Source organism: Capra hircus, chromosome 11 (assembly GCF_001704415.2).
Source record: "Capra hircus breed San Clemente chromosome 11, ASM170441v1, whole genome shotgun sequence".
NCBI lineage: Eukaryota > Metazoa > Chordata > Mammalia > Artiodactyla > Bovidae > Capra > Capra hircus.
The window spans coordinates 20,592,093-20,611,027 of record NC_030818.1 but is presented as its reverse complement, the minus strand read 5'-3'; positions in this window follow the sequence as shown (position 1 = coordinate 20,611,027).

The following is an 18,935-nucleotide window of genomic DNA, read 5'->3' as shown; positions in this document are numbered from 1 at the left end:
TATCAAGAGAATCAGTTAGATTCAGGTCAGATTCACACAATTAGCATACATGATCATTAAAGCATGCTAGTAAATAGACTAACTTGCAGAGTCTTGGGTGTGAAAAAATATTCAATATATACTTGAAATAGTATAAAATACAGAAATACAGAAATATACAGAAATAGTATAAAATTGGAGAACTTAGGGGCCTATTTCCTGGGACTGGTTTTCTCCTCTTCCTGTATACTTGACCACTAGGCTCAGATCTGTGCTTGAAAGCTCTGACAAGTGCTCGCCAAGGGTACCTAGAGCTGAATCTCTGACCTTTGCCTTCCAGAACATTGACTGGAAGGAAGTGCTCCGAGCTTCAGGCCCCAACTTCCCTCCTCCCTCCATTTCTTTTGATGGGACAGTGGATGTTTTCAGCTCCTTAGGGTCCCCTGCTCCAAGGTACCCAAACTCAGCCAGCTGAGAGAGGCCAGCTCTTGGCTGGCCTATCTGCTAACAGAGGACATGCCATGATCAACTTGTAAGGTCTATGGTAGGCACGAGAGTTTGAGACGTGTCTCTTGCCTATTTATGTCACTGGCCTACTCGTCTTGCATGAGTAGGAATGACTGGTGGCATGCTGTTTCTTCATTGTCTTCTAGCCTTTTCTAGTTTTCATGCTGTGAGGCCATTTCTTTCAAGTCTCTCTCAGCTCCTAGGGGATGAGGATAGGGTGGGGGCATGTGGGTATTTCCTCTCACCCATCACTCTGTTTGCAGAGCTCCTCTCTTCTTGGCCTTGGAGAGGGTCTTCAGAACCATGAAGGCGTGGGAGGGGTAGAGGGATGAGTGTGGGTGGGGGTTAATGGGTATGACGATGCACAGAAGCTGAGGAGACTGGGTTTTCAAGATCCTGGGATTTTAGGATCTTGTTGATTCAAATGTGATGTTCACTGCCTAGATTGTGTATTGAAGATCAGCCTCTTGAAATACAAGAGAACCATTCACTGAGGCTGAGATGGGAGCCAAAGAGGGAACCACATCTTTTCAGAATCTTCTTAGCTCTCCTTTCTGTGCATCCCAGGGCTGCAACCAACAGTCCTTTTGATGTTACATTGAATGAGGCATTTTGACTAGAAACTTTAGGTAAATAATAACCAAACCAGTTGCAAAGAACTCCAGAATTAGAATGTGCATGGTTCGGACTTTTGTCCATGGCAAGTGACATGCTTGCTATTGCCAAAAGAGGAACAAAGATAACACAGATTTTTTTCTTTCCTTCGAAAGAAATACCACGCAAACAGGAGATGCAAGTTAGAAAGTCTGGACTTTGTATCTGTGCTAAAATTCTCTAACTTCGACTAAGATCAGTAAGATGGAAACTGTTCTCATTAGCAAAATGGAAGGGACGATGGACGTCACCTTACTGCCTACTGTGATTAGAAATAATTGAAGTATGTTGGGACTTGCCTAGTGGTCCGATGGTAAAGAACTGTCTTCCGATGCAAGGGATGTGGGTTCGATTGCTGGCTGGGGAACTAAGATCCCACATGTTGAGAGGTGACTAAGCCTGTGCACCACAACTAGGGGAGCCTGTGTGCCTCAGTGAAGACCCAGCATCGGCAACAACAAAGCAATACTAATGATGATAAGAATCATATAATACTAATTGAAGTGTGGGTGTACTGGGAGCAATAAGACTTCAGGTGGCCCATAGGCGTGGTTCCTACAGAATGGCAACCTCCCTCCTCCCCACATTTCCACTCATAGCACTGAAACTGGCCATGAGGCCAAAATGCCATGCCAAGAGCCCCTTTCCTTGGATAATATTGGAGGCGGTGGGAGCCAGTGCTTATCGAGCACATTCATGAGCTTTATCAGTGTGTGTTAAGAGCTTAATCAATATTCTCTCACATTTCTCACGATAAACCTTTGTGGTGTCATCACTTTTTAGATGCAGAAGCTGAGACTTGGAGGTTGTCACTTGCTTGAGGTTTCACAGCAAATAGAAATATAATTCTTTCAGTTCCTCTCGGTGTCCTTATTCACTTTGGCTCAGATCAGCTTTTTGCTGTTGTTATTTTGGTCCTCTGGTCTTTTTCTGAGGTTTTCACCTTAGCTGCCTGTTAATTTCATTGGAATAGCTATAAACTTAAGTGGATTCAGCTGGGTCAATCTATCAAATCGCAAACTTTGTAAGAATAAGGAATTTTGCCTGTCATGTCCCGGGCCATATCTTCTGACTCATAGTAGGTGCCCTGCAGTTAATTGTCAAACAACTATTTATTAGATGAATGATATAGCTATAGAAATTAGATCCAGGGAATGTCTGGGCTAAGGTCAGGCTTCTTGGGGCTTCCAAGGTGGCACTGTTGGTAAAGAACCTTCCTGCCAATGCAGGAGACACAAGAGACATGGGTTCGATCTCTGGGTTGGGAAGATCCCCTGGAGGAGGGCGCAGCAACCCACTCCAGTTTTCTTGTCTGGAGAATCCCATGGACAGAGGAACTTGGTGGGATATGATCCATGGGGGTCACAAAGAGCTGGACATGACTGAAGCAACTTAGCACGCATGAATGCAGGTTTCCTGAAGCCCAGGGTCTGGGTTGGCTGTCCATGGGAGATGCCCTCTGGGATTTGAGAGTCTGGGCAGGCAATTTCTTCTCAGAGCAGCGCTGACAGAACCACAGATGCAGGATCCATGCAGGATATATAACTGGGTTCTTAAGACTTTTTCCAAGAAAACAAAATCCCGTAAGGTATTATAGCATTATGGTTCAAGAGATGTATGTCTATCCTCAGTATTAGGACCAGAACAAAATTTGTTCTGAGGATCCTGAAAAAGAGAGTCTTGTGTGATGAATACACTATGTCTTCAATGAATGACATTCATGCCAGAGACACCATGGAGATATACTGTGGCACTTTCCTATGGCTACACTCAGTAGAAGTGGATGGCAGATTCCAGAAGCTCAATCAGAAGCCATCAGGCCCAGCCCTTGGAGGCCACTGAAGAGGCTGTCCTCTTCTTATTTTAACCATCCCTTCTCCCTGGCTGACTCAGAAGGGTTGGCCTCTGGGACTGTTGGGCACCCTGGGGAGATATCATTCTTCGATTGTTCTAAAAGCAGTGCTAGATATTTAAACACATGCTCTCTCTGGCCCATAACTTACCCTGAAATATGCTGGACCTAAAAGACTGTTCCACTTGGAGGGAACCAATAAGAATGAAAAAAATCTCATTGTTTCTAAATAAGATGATGGAAAAATGCAAAACAACCCAGCCACAGCCACCCAGTTTGAAGCCGATGCCCTTTGTTCTGATGCAAATTGAAGACAGCCACTGCTCAGCAAAGAGAAAAGGAGCAGCTCAAGACCTCGCCCCCACCAAAATGCAAGTTGTCATTCTCTCTGGCATGCTTGGCTGATGTGGCAGGGATTTGGAGAAGGCAGTTATTCCAAACTAGCACTTCTAAAATTTTGAAACCCCCTGGGAGTCTTACAATTTTCTTTGGAGGGGCCAAGTAAATTTCAGACCTATCGTTTTGTCATTTAAAGCCCCCAAACCTAGAGCCAGAATGATGAGGGATGCTGGCAGAGGTGCAGGGTAAAAGCTCTTTCCCAAGGCCTCATTCTGTTCCAGGGAGCCTGCCAGTTCTGCCTGTAGGTCCAGTGAGAGATTGTGTAATTCCCAACACCCCTGCGAAACTACCGATCCTGCCAGAGCCTGCCTCCTACTTTAACCTGGTCCAGCAGGTCCCTGAGACAGAGTCACTTCAGCGTCCATAGAACCAGCTTGGACCACTCTGCTGGGTTTAAAGCTCAAAGCCACCCACCTACTGTTGGCTGGCACCCAACTACCGTACCCACTGGCAGGAGTGGCTAGGGAGTAGCTCTTTTTTCTTTGTGTAAGTCAGGATTTCTGAGCTGACCGGTGTTGTATGTCTCCAGGGAGGATAACACCAGAGGGCATGACCTCTGATTACAGCATAGCAAATACAGATTCCCCTAAAGGCAGAGTCCTGGCCAGGGCTGGTGATGGACACCAGGATGAGATTATTGATTAATCTCTGAAGGAGGCAGTGCAGGGCGCTGGGCAGCTCTGATTGCCCTTTGAGCAGCAGCATGTGGAGTCCACTGCCTCTAAGCTATCATCTAAGGGAGGTTAGGACAGCCCTGTCACCAAGTATTTATCTGTTAAATGAGTCTGCTGTTTCTTGTTGTGTCTTGTTTCTTGTTGAAAACTGTTGGGAATTAAAGAGTGCCTTATTAAAATGCCGTTATCTTGAGGAGGGTCCTGCCTTAAACCTGGCTGGTGTTCTAGTACTGATTGTAGCAATCAGGGAGGAAAAGGCTAGGGGTGCAGGCTGAAGGGCCACCAGGCATGGCAAGGCTTAGACTGGAAGAGAGGTGGAAGAGAAGGCTGAAGGAGGAAACATTTTGTTTCTGGACCACACTGCCTCCCAGTGAAGCCAGCAAGGGAAACACCACCTGAGGTCCCTCCGTGCTGCCAGTGGGTTGCGGACACAGCTGGCTTGAGGAAGGAAAGGAGGAGAACAGAAGGAAGAAGGAGAAAAGAAAGGAATGGGAGAAAAGAGAAGGCTTCAAATGGGCAGGATAGGGGTCAGCACCTATCACCGAGTTTTGCAGGGTGAGGGCAATGTGCTCAGTGTTACCCAGCCATTGGCTCCCAACTGCAATCATGGGCCACCGGGAGTGTCAGAGGTACAGGAGTGTGGTGGAGGGGAAGTGGCCCCTGCCTGGGTGTCAGAGGGTCTAGTCCTGTACTAACTGCCTGGATGACCTCTTGGGCTTCTTATCCAGAACAGAAATGGGTTGGCCCAGTGGTTTCAAAGGTTGCCTCCAACTGGAACAGTTCTCGTGTTGTGAAACGGTAATGATTTTGAAACTCAGTAATTCCACCAGCACCGGGGATCCACACCTGGCCCAGAAGACACCCTAATTAACCCCAGGGAATGGCTAGCTGGGTAGCCTGTGTCACCCCTAGTTCCCAATGTCCAGCCTCACTGTTGGCCAAAAGTTTACTGGAAAAGTGCTTGGAAACTGCACCTAGCCTAATCCCTCTCTTTAACCTTGAGATAAGAACGCCTTTGTTCAAGTCTCAAGCAAGTCTCAAGTTATGTAACTCACTCTTATTAAAACTCTCCCTGACTGTTTTATATTCAGCCTTTTCCCTGCCCTGGTTTGCAGCTTTAACTGAATAGGTGGCCTTGTATTTGTGCTAAGATTTTTTGTCTTTCTCTTTTAGAACTTGACAGGATAATCACATTGGTTTGTTTAGTAAACACTGGAGGCCAGCTCTGCGATCCAGTGGCCTGACAAATGGCCAGTGACGGCTCTGGGAAAGAAAGCTTTGTTCCCCTTGCAAGACATGGGAAAGGCTTCCTAGGGGACAAGCCCTCACTAAGCCAGATCCCCTTAGGGAAGCAATTTCCTTCTTGTTTGTTGAGCAAACCCTGGGGACAAGATTCATTTATCCTCTCCTTCTCAGAGAGGTTGTCCCTGATGCCCTGTCTAAACTGTTTCCTTCCCCTCACCCCACCTCCCAGCTGTAGTCCTTTTAAAATGGTCTTCAGAACACTTCCTGGGGCTTCCCCAGTGGCTCAGGGGTAAAGAATCTGCCTGCAGTGCAGGAGACCCAAGTTTGATCCCTGGGTCAGGAAGACCCCCTGGAGGAGGGCATGGCAACCCACTCCAATATTCTTGCCTGGAGAATCCCATGGACAGAGGAGCCTGGCAGGCTGCAGTCCCTGGGGTGGTAAAGAGTCAGACACGACTGGAGTAACTGAGCACACAGCACTTCCTACTATCAGAAATCATCTTATTACTTATTTGTGTTGTCACGTAATAGTATTTGGCTTCTACATAAAGGTTTATGGCAGACAGCCCAGACTTCACCTCTGGGTTCAGCAGAGAATCAGGACAATTATTATATAGTGCTAATGATTAAGTTTGGACAATAACAACACATCCCTCAGGGGCAGTAGAGTTTTATTACCTGTCCTGAAAATGATGAGGGACTTGAATTTTCATTTTGATTTAATGTCAAAAGCACTGACTGCTAGGCAATTTCACATATTTCACCCATAAAGGTAAATCTATTAGATGGTGAATGAAGAATGAAAGTCAATTTTACTGTTTTTTTTTTTTTTTCCAAACAGAAGCATTGGACATTCCTATATACAATAGATACAGACAAATCTGTTTGATTCCACCTACATGAAGTACCTCGAATAGCCAAATTCGTAATCAGAAAGTATATTTTGTCAGATGTCAAGGGCCAGGGTAGGAGGTGGTAGGGGGGTTGGGAGGGAGAATGGGGACTTAGTGTTTAATGAAGACAGAGTTTCAGTTTAAGAAAGTGAAAAATTCAGGAGATAGTGGACGTTGAGAGTTGCACAACAATGGGAATGTGCTTAGTGCCACTGAACTGTTCGGTTAAATATGGTGAAAATAGTATGTTTTATATTATGTGAGGTTCACCACAATAAATTAAAAAAAACACACAAAACAACCCCAGAGGTATTGAAAGTAATGTTTTCCTAAAATTTTCTGGAGAATCAGTGACAAAATAGAGTTTAGAACTCTGAAATTCCTGACCCTCATCAGAGACTATTGAAAGTTAATTTTTACAACTCTTTGGGGCTTTGATTTTCTACTAATAGAAATCTTCAATAGAAAACTGTATAAATCATATAGAGCTCAATGAATTCATACAAAGTGGACACATGCATATAATCAGCTCTCTGATTAAGAAACAGATCATTACCAGCACCCTATCATCCTCCTCTGAGCACTCATCTCAGTAACTACTCTCCCTAAGTAAGGGTAACTACCATCCTGTGTTTTACCACAATAGATGGGTTTTACCTGAGCTTTAAACAAATGGAATCATATATAATGTAGTCATCTTTTTCTGTCTGGCTTATTTTGCTCACATTATGCTCATAAGCCTTATTCATATTGTTGCATATAGTTGTAGTTTGTTTTTGCTCACTGCTGTGAGTAAGGTACATGTCTGTTCGACTATTGGTGGTCATTTGGGTTGTTTCCAGTTTGGGGCTGTTATGAACAATGCTGCTGTAACCACTTTTATCCATATCTTTTGGTGAAAATATATATGGATTTCAGTAGCACATAAATCCAGAAGTAGAATAGATCGTAGAATAGATCATATATAGACTTACATTCATAGAGATAATTAAAGAGTTTTCCAAAATGGTTTAAACCAATTTATTGTCCCATCACTGATATATGAGAGGTCCAAATGATTTATATTCTTCTTAGCAGTTGGTGTTATCTATTTTCTTGTTTTAACTCTGCTAGAATGTGTCTTATGATAGATTTTAATACATTTAAACAATAATTAATTTAATTTTTATGATTTTATAAATACATTTGTGAAATGGTACATAAGGAATCAGAGATTAGGTAGACATTACATCAAACAAATTTTTTTAAATTGGACTCTAGTCAACTTGCTACTTTAAGTCAATTTTAATGCTCATAGTCTCGTGTTGTTCTATAATTCCTTCATATAATATAGGTTCAGCACACAGAGAAAGATGGCCAGCTTCAAATGGTCAAGGACTTTGTGCTCCTTTCATAGTTGCTATAGCCCTTTGAACAGTGCTGGGTACATAGTAGGTATCCAGTAAATTTTGATTGAATTGAACTGAACTAAATGAAATGAGGCAGTTATGGCTCAGACGGTAAAGAATCTGCCTGCAAGGCAGGAGACCCAGGTTCGATGCCCGAGTTGGGAAGATCCCCTGGAGAAGGAAATGGCAAACCACTCCAGTATTCTTACCTGGAGAATCCCATGGATAAAGGAGCCTGGTGGGCTGCAGTCCATGGGGTCACAATGGAGGCACCCCACCTAGGTCTATGGAATGTCTTTCTATTCATAGTTCCCTGCCTAATCGGTCCACTTTCAGGTAATTCTTTAGGTAATAAGGGGACCAGGAGAGAGTAATTCTAGAAAATTACTTCCTTCATGTTCCTCTAGACCCCACATTCTAAGCGCTGAAACTTCGTAGGTACAATGAGCCCCTCTGTTTTCAAAAGGATTTTCCTGAAGCACATACCTAAGTCCACTAGAGAGTGGAACCCACAGCAGACCGTCTTACCCGGGGTTGTCAGGACAGAGCATGGTTTGTGCCCTTCTACGCTGGAAGGGGTGCTCTGGACTCAAAATGTCTGATCTTGTTACACTAACCTGATTTTCTTATGGCTGCATCCAGTTTGATAGGAATTTCTCCAAAGGCCACAGTATCTCTAGGATACTTAGTTCTTTTTTTTTTTTTAATCTGTCCTAATTTTTAAGAACTATTTCTGTCATCTCATCAGCTAAAGCACCTGTACACAATCGCCCGTTTCAACACACCGCGTTGCGTCATGTTATGCGCATTTGTGTTCATCCTGAATGTTGGCTAATTATCTATGGGGGCACTTGGCCTTCGACGCTGTGTGGGCTTTCTTTAGTTGCGGCGAGCAGGGGCCACCTTTTCTTTCCGTGTGTGGGCTCTTACGTGGTGACTTTTCCTGATGCAGTGCATGGACTCCAGAGTGTGTGGGCTTCTGTAATTGCAGCACGTGGGCTCAGTAGTTGCGACTCCTGGGCTCTAGAGAGCAGGCTCAGTGGGCTCAGAGTGCACGCGCTAAATTGTTCCGCGGCATGTGGCATCATCTTCAAAGACCAGGGATTGAACTCATGCCCCCTGCATTGGCACACAGATTCCTAATCCCTGGACTAACACCGGGGAAGTCCAAATATTGGCTATTTCTGGACTGAGATTCTGAGATGTTAAGTTAGTACATTTTAACTGTTCTACTGTGGAAAATTCTGAAAGAGATGAGAATACCAGACCACCTGACCTGCCTCTTGAGAAACCTATATGCAGGTCAGGAAGCAACAGTTAGAAATGGACATGGAACAACAGACTAGTTCCAAATAGGAAAAGGAGTATGTCAAGGCTGTGTATTGTCACCCTGCTTATTTAACTTATATGCAGAGTACATCATGAGAAACTCTGGGCTGGAAGAAGCACAAGCTGGAATCAAGATTTCCGGGAGAAATATCAATAACCTCAGATATGCAGATGACACCACCCTTATGGCAGAAAGGGAAGAGGAACTAAAAAGCCTCTTGATGAAAGTGAAAGTGGAGAGTGAAAAAGTTGGCTTAAAGCTCGACATTCAGAAAACCAAGATCATGGTATCAGGTCCCATCACTTCATGGGAAATAGATGGGGAAACAGTGGAAACCGTGTCAGACTTTATTTTTTGGGGCTCCAAAATCACTGCAGATGGTGACTGCAGCCATGAAATTAAAAGACGCTTACTCCTTGGAAGGAAAGCTATGATCAACCTAGATAGCATATTGAAAACCAGAGACATTACTTTGCCAACAAAGGTTTGTCTAGTCAAGGCTATGGTTTTTCCTGTGATCATGTATGGATGTGAGAGTTGGACTGTGAAGAAAGCTGAGCACCGAAGAATTGATGCTTTTGAACTGTGGTGTTGGAGAAGACTCTTTAGAGTCCCTTGGACTGCAAGGAGATTCAACCAGTCCATTCTGAAGGAGACTGGCCCTGGGATTTCTTTGGAGGGAATGATGCTGAAGCTGAAACTCCAATACTTTGGCCACCTCATGCGAAGAGTTGACTCACTGGAAAAGACTTTGATGCTGGGAGGGATTGGGGGCAGGAGGAGAAGGGGACGACAGAGGATGAGATGGCTGGACGGCATTACTGACTCGATGGACGTGAGTCTAAGTGAACTCCGGGAGTTGGTGATGGACAGGGAGGCCTGGCGTGCTGTGATTCATGGGGTCGCAAAAAGTCGGACACGACTGAGCGACTGAACTGAACTGAAGTTTGGAATTAGCCACTTATTGAAAACAATTGGTGGAAATATCTACCCTCTACCTGCCTTCTTTCAGTTTTGAAATCTTTCTTTGGGAAGGTGGATCTAGAGGGAGTGGTCATAAAGGAAGGATTAAAGAAGGCAGAAAATACAGACCTTGAGAAACATGTATAGAGTGCTGATCAAACCAAGCCAGCTTTCGGACTCCATTTGGGCCCCCTGCTGTCAGGCACATCAAGGTAGAGAGTATATGTGCTTGTGTGTGGTGACTGGTGGAAGAAATGAGAAATCCCTGAAAAGAATATTGTGATAAGATTCCCTAGAGCATAACAGATTGTAACTGTATAGAGTCACTAATGGGAACAGGCTTGTTCTGCAATCGGAAATCGTGATCAGCAGGTAATCAGATCTAGTGCTCTGGGGCCTCTGCAACATGGTGACTGTTGTAGAGTAGATCAAAAAACAATGGGCTGTTTGACTCTCTCCTCTCCTGGCTGGGCAGCTTCCCAAGACTGGTGTGGAGAGGGAGGAGAGCTATGAATTTCAGAATGTTTTTCCTTTGGGGATGGGCCTCATGTCTCAGATCTCCTGCTAGGAGATCACATGTCACATACGTATATGTTTCTCCCTTCATGTGTGAATTTGCTTTCCAATCTCAGATTGAACTGGCTATGACTCTAGGATTTATCAAATTCAAGTCCATTAGGTTACTCCGTGGGTATATTTGTTACGTAGCCAGGTGCCATAAGTTCAAATGCTTGTGGTAGACAAGCAGGCAACATGAATATGAAGTGAGATTGGTCTCAAGCTGGGGAATATATTTATTTCTTTTCCAAAGGAAATATACTAGTCAGGGTCAGACAATGGTTACTATATAGGTAGGCTGGCCCAGGTGGCCAGATCTTCTGATTTTTTCAAGAAAAGCCAGAAATCCAGATTTTTTTTTTTTTTAAGAAAAAAGAGTGTGTAATTTGCTGATTTTTCCAATGTTTGTAATTAATTAAAAGAAATCATTTTGCAGGCAAACTATGTAACAAACAAAACAAATCTGCAGGTCTCATTCAGTTCCCAAGCCTGAACCTCCAGGTTAGATTGATTTTCTGGTGGGAAAAGCCCAACTTATTCAAGTTACTTCAAGTTATTGAGGACTGTATAAACAGTCCCTGACTGCTGATAGTTTGACTTGACCATTTTTCAACTTTAAAATGGTGTGCAAGTGATAAGCATTCAGAAGAAACTGGACTTTGAAGTTTTCATTCTGATCTTTTCTGGGCTACTGATGTGCAATACGGTCCTTTCTCCTGAGGCTGGGCACTGGCAGTGAGCTGCAGCTCCCAGGCAGCCACACCATCATGAGGGTAAACGACTGAGGCACTTAAAACTGTTCTGTTCCCATTCAACCATTCTGTTGTTCCCTTCCAGTCTTCAATACGTTATATGACTATTCAACACTTTCTTATAAAATAGGCTTTGTGTTAGGTGATTCTGTCCAACTGTAGGCTGATATAAGGGTTCTGAGTATGTTTAAGGTAGGCTAGGCTAAGTAATGATGTTCCATAGGTGATACCAGAAAGAGAAGAAATGACTTCATGAGACCTTGAGGCAGTGAGAAGTGGGAGGGAAAAACTGAAAACTCTCCCCTCAGGAGAGACCTTGGGAACCTTTAAGCACAGGCAGGACTGCTTAGAACAAAGCATGGCAGGGCTGGGTGCAGCCTGACCTCTCTATCTCGGTACAGAATTTTCTCAGCTGTGGTACCCAGTGGACCAGAGGCTTTAGGAGCATCAGCAGTCTGTAGGCTTGGCCCAGATCCTAGTTCTCTCCATGGGCACTGCCAGCAATGGGATGGCTTTGTCTTAAGAGCTCTGAAGAAAGTAGATGCTGATGGGAGGGAGTGTTGGAGGAGGTGGCAAGGCTAGGAGGAGAATCCTGAACACCAACATGAATACTTGCTCAAGAAAAAAACAAATTCACCTGCCTATAAATGATAATAGCATGTCACACCCCCTTCAGTTTGGTGGAAATGAAAGTCCATAAAGGCTAAATACTTTTTCAAGGATTCTTATCACAGAGTCAGAATTGCAGTCTAGAGCCCTGGCTGCTCCAGTTTCTGGGTTACCCTTCAGTTCAGTTCAGTTCAGTTCAGTTTAGTCGCTCAGTTGTGTCGCTCTTTGCGACCCCATGAATCGCAGCACGCCAGGCCTCCCTGTCCATCACCAACTCCTGGAGTTCACTCAGATTCACGTCCATCGAGTCAGTGATGCCATCCAGCCATCTCATCCTCTGTCGTCCCCTTCTCCTCCTGCCCCCAATCCCTCCCAGCATCAAAGTCTTTTCCAATGAGTCAACTCTTCGCATGAGGTGGCCAAAGTACTGGAGTTGCAGCTTCAGCATCATTCCTTCCAAAGAAATCCCAGGGCTGATCTCCTTCAGAATGGACTGGTTGGATCTCCTTGCAGTCCAAGGGACTCTCAAGAATCTTCTCTAACACCACAGTTCTAAAGCATCAATTCTTCAGCACTCAGCTTTCTTCATAGTCCAACTCTCACATCCATACATGACCACTGGAAAAACCATAGCCTTGACTAGATGGACCTTAGTCGGCAAAGTAATGTCTCTGCTTTTCAATATGCTATCTAGGTTGATCATAGCTTTCCTTCCAAGGAGTGTCTTTTAATTTCATGGCTGCAGTCACCATCTGCAGTGATTTTGGAGCCCAAAAAAAAAAAGTCTGACACTGTTTCCCCATCTATTTCCCATGAAGTGATGGGACCGGATGCCGTGATCTTCATTTTCTGAATGTTGAGCTTTAAGCCAACTTTTTCACTCCCCTCTTTCACTTTCATCAAGAGGCTTTTTAGTTCCTCTTCACTCCAGTATGTTAGGTTCCATTGTTTCTACTTGCTCCCAGAGCACTTAGCTAAAGGAACAGAGTTGCAGAGTAGAGTGCTTACTCAGGTTTACCAGCTGTCAAGGGGAAGTTCCCAGATATACATCTGGGTCCCATTGCTCTTGTGAGGGGCCTCTCTGGACTGTGCTGTGAGGTGGCTTGGCTCCTCTGTCCCTAAGCCCCTTGCACTCATCTGTGGAGCTGGAGTTGATCTGCTTGTGCTCTGTTCTTTGGGGTGTTCAGGACCCAGTGCTCTTTTTTTGCTGGTTCAGGTCACCTCGGTATAGCATACCTGTCTGAATCTTGCCTGCAGCCTCCATCTGATTCCTAGCTTAAGTTGAACGTGCTGTACTCACAAACAATGACCTCTGATTCCCAACTCAGCTGCCTTCCTAATCCTCCCTGGTATATGTGGAGATGGCTAGACTCCAGCCAAGGGAGGCTGAGAAGGAATAACCAAGCCTTGTTTCCACCTATCCCCATGTCCATCGTTTTTATCTTAATTTATTTCTTTGGCTGCACCATGCAGTATGAGGGATCTTACTTCCCCGACTGGGATTGAACTGTAGTCCCCTGCAGTAGAAACTTGGAGTTTTAACAACTAGACTGCCTGGGAAGTTCTGCACCATCAGTTTTAATCTGTTATGACCATTTCTTGAAGGAGCAAGGCCACTCAGTGGACAAACTCAGTGGATGAGTTCACTCCCTGAGTGCTGAGTAAGGGGGAGGACACAAAATCCCTCTGGTTTCTGTTTAACATTGACTTCTTGACATAAGCCTGAAAGGGGCAGAGCAGATCACATCTACCCTTTGTCTCTCTGTTCCTGTTCCCAGGCTCAAAGGTGACAGAAACACATTCAAGGTCAGGAGTTAAAGTGTCCTACATGCCCAGCATCAACAGTATGTATATGGGGAGCAGAGGAAAAACAGTGTTGAAAAGTCTTGAGCCAAAAACTAATCTCTGGAAAATTCTTCCAACCACTAGATGGGTAAAATTCTAAAAAGAGGATTTTGTCCTCATGAATGATGATGAAAAATGGAATTCCTCTCCTGTTAAGACTATTGCGAAAAGCAGCACATATAGTTATAAACACTCAATGCATTTTCAATTCGAAGAGTATTTGAGATTCGTTGCTAAAAACAAAACTTGATATGCCCTGAAATCTGAAGCTCCTACATGAAAGAGACCTGACAGATTTTCCCAAATTTGACAGTAATCCCAAAAATTTACATGCCAGCAATAAAATGTTATGAAGCTGAAAGAGACTGTTCTAAGCCATCAATAAATGAAATTTTATTAACTCTGCTAGAGGAAAAATTAAATTGTATTATTTTCTCTTCATAAAATGATACTCCAAGTCATATAATATGAAAAGCCAATCAAAGACTGTGCAGCCAAAAATGTCAAAAAGAAAGTATGAGATGTATACGTACATGCTGTCACTTCAGTCGTGTCCAACTCTTTGCAGCCCTTGCCCATCAGGCTCCTCTGTCCATGGGATTCTCCAGGCAAGAATACTAGAGTGGGTTGCCATTTCCTCCTCCAGGGCATCTTCCCAACCCAGGGATTGAAACTGCAGTTGGCAGGCAAGTTCTTTACCACTAGTGCCACCTGGGAAGCCCATGGGATGTATGACATGAGGTTAATCAATATATAATTTTTCTGTATATTTGTGAAATGTTAACATTACAAAATTTGTGATTTCTTGGGATTCCTTTTCTCATTCTAAATAAATATTTTCTTTCTGAGACTTCCCTGGTGATCCAGTGGCTAAGACTTCACCTTCCAGTGCAGAGGGTGTGGTTCAATTCCTGGCTGGGAACAAAGATCCCACATGCCTTGCGGCCAAAAAACCAGAAACCAGAAGCAATATTGTAACAAACTCAATAAAGACTAAAAATGGCCCACTTAAAAAAAATTTACTTTCAAATCTAATTTTAACTCATAATTTGTCGTCTTAAAAAAATTCTTCAAATTTACAGATGCTTTAGACCCCACAAATCCTGGATCTGCTCCTGATGGGAGTTGTGTGGCCACAGTCATTGACAGTGGCCACCAGTGGATATTTGTGCATGCGTAGTAAGGGAACCTGATATGTAAGCAAATGCTATATATCATCTGTATCATCTGTATTTATTCATCAAATAAAACAAAACAAAACAACAACAAATGAAGTACCACTGCTCTACATAGCAAAAGCAAACAACTATCCTGAGTGATATCCTGAATTCAATCTTTACTGTTACTGTGTACTAGTTTATACTTTCACTGCCCATATATGTTCACACACCGGTAGTATACTATGCGCATGTGGTCTGATTACCTATTACTGTATAACAAATTACCCTAAAACTGGATGTCAAAATAACAATCATTTCATTATGATTTATGTTAGCTCACCTTCTTGGAGGGCAATCAGGACAAGCTTAAAAGGTGAATATTTACCTTTTATCAGATCAGGTGGCAGTGGCATTACTTGCAGATATCTCAGCTTGAGCATAAAACTCTTATGGGAAAAGAAATAAGGAACTCACTTTCTTGGTGTTTATACCAGAAGACCAACTTCACGAATATTAGGGGTCAGGAGAAATGGCATTGGGCTGGGGAGGTGGGGGTTGGGGGAGTGGGCAGTGTTTGAAGTGAAGTGCAGCTTTAACAGTCAGAATATAATGATGGAATTACACATTGTTGGCAGTGAATCCAAGGATTAAGTAGGTTATAACAGGGACAATTAATTCTAGGTGCGTCATCAAGGTGGAGCGTTTCGCCTGCCAAATCGGCAACCAGTTTTGGGGAGTCTGGAATTAAGCTTGGGTGTGAGAAAGATCTGACTGCTCTCCGGTTACAAAGAAAATATTGACTACGTTGATTGTAATATGCCCAAGTGGATATTGTCTTAATCTTAGAAGAGGCTAAGATGTGCAGCTCCTTCTGTGAAGCATGGATTTCCCACTGACTTTGAAGGCATGCCTAAGGATGGGAGCGATAGGGAAGGGGTGCTGTAAACTGTCTCAGTAAGCTCTCTAGGGTGGATATCATTCAGGGCCCTGTTCTCAGAGGGATTGAAAGCATGTGGCAGTGTTTGCTTTCAGATACCAGCATGTTTTTGGTACCCTGGGGGCTACATTCACTCCATCATTTTTTTTGAAAAGATGTTATTGACTATAGTGTAGTTCCTAAAGAGTTCCCACCAGTGTTCTTTTGTATGCTTATCTTAATTAAAAAATCAAGTCACTACCTACTTTTCAAAATGTACTCCATCGAGTCCAGTTCACGAATTTGGATTTTTGTTTCTGCTATCACTAAACAATTTTAGTGACCACAAGATTCCATAGCATCTGTGAATTCCAGATAATTCTTCTGTAAATTCCATAGACATTGAACATTCAGGTAATGTTTCTGTTGTTGTCACGGTGTTCCTGGGTGCCTTTTTTCTGGACTTTGAGTTGTGTTTACCTCCACTCCAGCCACTTGAAAGCTTCCTGGATATCCAGAAGCTGTTTAGTGATCAACGTAAATGGTTCTTATATAGCGTTTCCAATGTCTAACCCTGAGGCCAGTGTGTTATGCAGAGATTGATGGTTAAGAACATAGACTCTGCATTTAGATCTCAGCTTTTCAATTTACTAATCGTGTGGCCTTGAACAATTTATGCCACCTTTTAAATTTATTTGTTTCTTCAGAATTTTATTTATTTATTTATTTTTGGCTCACTGAACCTTTGTTGCTTTCCGTGGGCTCTTCTCTAGTTACAGTGAACTGGGGCTACTCTTCGATGCGATTCGCAGGCTTCTCTTTGCGGCGGCCAGTCTTGTTGGGAAGCACAGGCTCTAGGGTGCACAGGCTTCAGTAGTTGCAGCGTGCATGCTCACTGGTTGTGGTGCACAGGCTAAGTTGCTCCAAGGCACATGATGACACACACACACACACACACACACACACACACTTCTTATCCACTGTACTACCATAGAAGTCCCTATGCCAACTTTTAAAGCCCTAGTTTCTTCTTTTGTAAAAGGCTGATGGTGTCAATAGTCCTTGCCTCATAGAGATATTTTATAGGCTAAATAAAATTATAGGTGTTATCGTTTTTAATATGCTCCTGCTCTTCAATTCTTAGATTTTATTGGAGTAATAATCATGATGGCTATCGTTTATTGCCATGTGCCAGCCACTGGGCTAAATATTTTATCTATATTGTCTGTAATCATCATGAAAAAATGGCAAGAAGAGACCTTTATAGCAGAGGAAACTGAGGATCAAAGAAGTTAATTAACTTTCTGAAGGTCAGAGAATCAAGTGGTATAGCTGGAGTTTGAACTCCAGAATTGGTGTTCTTTTCACTAAGTGACTCTGATGTCACATATCCTGATTCAAATCATTACCTCTGAGGATGAATATGGATTGGAAGGGTCACTATTTCCTGTCACGTTCATGAGGGACAGCTGTCCCATGCTTCAGAGAACAATGGACACCTAATATTATGCAGCAAGCTGGGTGGAAATCCATCTGCCCACAGTGTTCCACACAGAGCAAGTGCCTTTCATGATGCCCACAATTCTCAGCATGAGACCAGCCTGGCTCTGTCAGAGAGGCATGTACGCATGTCTAGAGTCCTACTAGAAGTAGCCTCATGGAACCCTTGATGTTCTTCATTTGATTTCCTTTATAAGATAAAATTCAATGACCCTGGCTTAGGTTTGGATAGAAATAACATTTCCCTGCCAATCAATAACTCAGAGTCTATATTACTGTTCACAACTGTTCCAGCAAGAACCTTGATTTCCCTCCTTCCCTGCAAAAATTTCCTCTTAGGCCCCTCCCTCAAAATGTTAATCCCAAAGAAAACCAAAGCTGATGTGGCAAATTGGTTGGTTTGCCACAGTTGCTGTGCAACTTCTGAGATCAATCAGTGGCTATTGCTCCCGAGGTCAGTGAGAGGAGCCTGCAGAATCCACCGAGAGATGCCAGTTGATGGGGTCAAGCTCCCTAGTGCTCCCAGGCTGCTGGACCAATTTTCCAGCCTTGTTCTTCATTTTGTCAACTAGGCCCTGGAGCAGTACTGCCTGTGCCCAGATATAGTCTCCCGTAACCTCAGGGAAATGACTCATTCATCTTCTGCCAACCACTGTTGGACAGAAAACACGTATCTTCACATGAAGGAGCAACAATTTGCAAACGTGGTGTGTACCTTAAATTAAATTTCTAGCAAACACATCACTGAAAGGATAAGGTCTACAGAGATGCACTTTTCCTCTATCACAACCTTCTCCATTCTCAGAGAGCAATTTATCTCATTTTAGCCACAGCAATATCCAACTTTTCTATTGCGGCCTTTGTTTTACATTTGTTTTCTTGTTCCCCTACTCTAGCCCTGCCCCATCCATTTGCTGTCCCTTCCCTAAATCAAGGTAACAGTTTTCATTAATGGTTACCCAAATCTCTGACTCTTACAGGAGGGGAAGTTTCCGTCTGTCTTATACCATTTCCATGAAGGTTAAAAAGATCTTACAGTCGGTTCCTGCTAGATCTCATACACAGTAAGCTGTGCTTTCCTTTCCTAAAAGACTCAGAAGGAAAGTCTCCCTGAGACATGCTCCATCATATTTTTGACCTCTTCCTTCATTTCTGCCACAAAGGTGATGCTCATGGCTCACCTTGTACGCATCCTACCCTAGCTCTGGAACCAGTCATTTCTCCAAGGACTCCACTTCTTTTTAGTAGGGAACAGTATTAAGAGCAAGAGTAGGCACTAGGTCATGATCATTGCTACTTGGGCGTCTGTGCTTATAGGCCTTTTCTCTGCACAAAACTAGGAAATATATTCATGTACATACTCATCTGCTGAAGTTGAAGCTCAGTACTTTGGCCACCTGAGGCGAAGAGCTGGCTAACTGGAAAAGACCTTGATGCTGGGACAGACTGAAGGCAAAAGGAGAAGAGGGCAGCAGAGATTGAAATGGCTAGACAGCATCACCGACTCAGTGGACATGAATTTGAGCAAACTCCTAGAGATAGCAAAGGATAGGGAAGCCTGGGTCGCTGCAGTCCACAGGGTTGCAAAAAGATGGACATGACTTAGCGACTGAATAACAACAATCATTTTTTTGGTTTGCTTTCAGTTTTAGCACCTTGTTCCCTTTCTTGTTGATTTTACTTCTTGCTCATGTAACAGAAGTCAACACTA